The sequence below is a fragment of the Capra hircus genome, chromosome 3, assembly GCF_001704415.2.
Source record: "Capra hircus breed San Clemente chromosome 3, ASM170441v1, whole genome shotgun sequence".
Taxonomy (NCBI): Eukaryota; Metazoa; Chordata; class Mammalia; order Artiodactyla; family Bovidae; genus Capra; species Capra hircus.
The window spans coordinates 931,019-933,676 of NC_030810.1; the positions used below are offsets into that span (position 1 = coordinate 931,019).

The 2,658-nt window shown below is 65.7% G+C and overlaps 1 pseudogene; it reads left to right on the forward strand.

The window, feature by feature from the left end:
• LOC108633853 lies at positions 397-2,658 on the forward strand (annotated as a pseudogene).

A 2,658-nucleotide genomic window follows, 5' to 3' on the forward strand; every position in this document is an offset into this window, starting at 1 on the left:
ACACAGCCTCGCGGCCTGGCCCTCAGAAAGAGGCTGCTGGGAGGTGGCAGCTGCAGTGGACAGCTCCCACTGAGGGGTCTGGCACGGCTGTCGGCCTGCTCACCTCTCAGTCAAGCAGCGGGGATGGCCCACGTCCCACTCGGATGGCCCATGTCCCACCTGCGGCTACTGTGACGGGCATAAGGGTGGAAAAGGGGCACCCAGGACAGGAGAGCATGGGGTGGGGGGTGCCAGGCCCAGAGGGGCAAAGTCCCGAGCCTGGACGCCCTTGGGCCTGGGCCGTGGAGCTGCGGTGGCGGGAGGGAAGCCAGGCCCCGCCCGCCCGCGACGTTCCTAATCGCTGATGCCTGACTCACCCTCACTTCAAAGCCGGGGCCCCACTCAGCTATTTAGCCGCTGCACCCCGCCTGCCCGCCCGCCAGTCGCTGGTGGGAGCCAGCCCGCTTGCTGCCGGCGCCTTGCCCGTTCGCGCGGCGGTGCCCGCAGCCATGGCCGTGCAGGTGCCCCTGTGGCACCACTACCTGCAGGCCCTGCGCTCGCGGGCGGCGTCCCGGGCGCAGGAACACCAGCGCGCCGAGGACGTGGTGCTCACCCTGCTGGAGCGCGTGCACGCCCTGGACCCCCGCTTCCTTGTGGACTACTCCCGGGACCTGGAGGCCTTCCAGTTTGCCCTGCGCTCCTCGGAGGGCCCGCTGGACGTGGAGGTGCCCCTGTGGGTGGACGCCGAGGCTCTGGTGATGGAGGAGGTGGGGGCCGCCGAAGCAGGGGGCGGCCTGGGGTGCTGCCGCCTGGGCCTCCCCCAGGAAGCAGCCGGCCTGGAGCGCTGGAAGGCGGGCGATGTCTTCGAGGCCTCCCTGGAGGGCAGCGCCAGGAGCTGTGGCCACATCGTGCCCAGCAAGGTCCTGCGGGTCCTCAAGGACCTGCTGGTGGCGGCCGTCGTGTACTGCAAGCACCACCGCCTCATCGCGCCAGGTGCGGGTGATTGTGCTCCATGCGCGTGCGAGGACGTGTGACTGTTCAGGGTGTGTGTGTGTAACGTGGGACTGTGGGATCTGAGGGCACATGTGCGCACATCTGTGGGGGTGTGTGTGAGGGATGGCAGGCCCGCGAATGCATGTGTAAGCACATGTGTGAAAGAGTGGGATGACAGGGTGGTGAGTGCATGTGTGTGTGTAAGTGTGGGACAGCAAGACTGTGAGTGCGTGTGTGAACACGTGTGTGTGCACGCATGTGTGAACATGTGTGCAAGTGTGGGATAGCAGGATGGTGAGTACATGTGTGAACACGTGTGTGTAAGTGTGAAACTCTAGGATCGTGAGTGCATGTGTATGTGTGTGTAAGTGTGCACAAATGTGGGTGTGTAAGTGCATGCATGTGTGATCGTGTGTGTCTGTAAGTGTGGGACTGTGGGATCATAAGTGCATGTGTGTGCACATGTGAGGGGGGGTGTGTGCTGGTGTGCACAGCCCTGTTTCTATGTATGCTGGTGTCCTGGTCCTGGGCATGTTCTGTGGTGAGAAACTTTCCTCTGAGCGGGCTCTGGCCTCAGCATCTCCCTGGTTGCCCCGGTGATGTGATCTGATGGGTGGGGGCCATGGGCAGCACTTCTGACAAGCCCAGAAGTTGTGGGCCTCCTTCCAGCAGGGGCTGCCTGGACCTCAAGGGCGCTGGAAGGACAGATCCGCATGGCGTGGGCCCAGGGTGGTGCAGCGCCTCCTCCAGGGGGCAGGGCCGCGGGGCAGGGCCTGGGACCGTGACAAGGTGCGCGGCTCTCCCGGGAGGGGCAGGCACGGGGTGCCTGTGGCTGTCGCCTGGAGTCCTCTTGGCCCCACATCAGTGAGTGGGATGGCAGCCACCTGAGGGGTGCTGACCTGTCCCGGGCTGCCCAGCGTACGGAGCTCAGGTCTGACTGCATGTCCAGGCTCTGGTCCTGCGGGTTGCGGGGGAGCCAGGCATCTGTCTGCAAGCCGACATGAGGACTCCGAGCCCACAGGGGGAGACTGCCCACCTGGCCCTCACAGGCCTGCTGCAGGCTGATGGCAGACGCGCCCTGCTGGGTGGCCGCAGCCTGTCATGGGCGCTCCTTAGCTCAGCCCTGCCCGCATCTTGTCCGGTCCCCTCTGAGCTTCACAGTGACCGCCGGCAGCTGGGCAGGGCTCGTCCCTTCTTCCTCCATTCCACGGGGCCCTGCCGCCTGCAGGGCTCTCTCTGCCCAGTGGCCAGGCCCCTCCTCCCCACCCGTGCTTCCTGCTGCAGGAAATTCCAGGCGTTGCTTCTGACACTTGCCTTAAAAGGGAAGCGGCAGTCCAGGTGCGGGGGTTCAGGCCGCCCCAACCCTGGGAACCGGTGAGACCAGGCAGGCCGAGGCGGGGAGTGCCAGGGACGGTGGGTGCGGCTGGCTGCCTTCCAAGCCACCTTTCTGTGAACAAAGGCAGATAAGGAAGCGAAACCACCCAGGTGTCTGCATGACAGGGGCCTCCAACCACACTGAATGGGAGGGGCTGGAGGTCCCTGAGCCCTCTCCCCGCTCAGCTGGTGGGGAGACGGGCCCTGCAGGGGATGGAGTGGCCCCAGTGGTAGGGCCGGGACCTGCTCTGGGCAGGGTCACAGAAGGTGGCCCAAGAGCCGCCCTGCGGAGACTGTGGGGGAGGGGTCTTT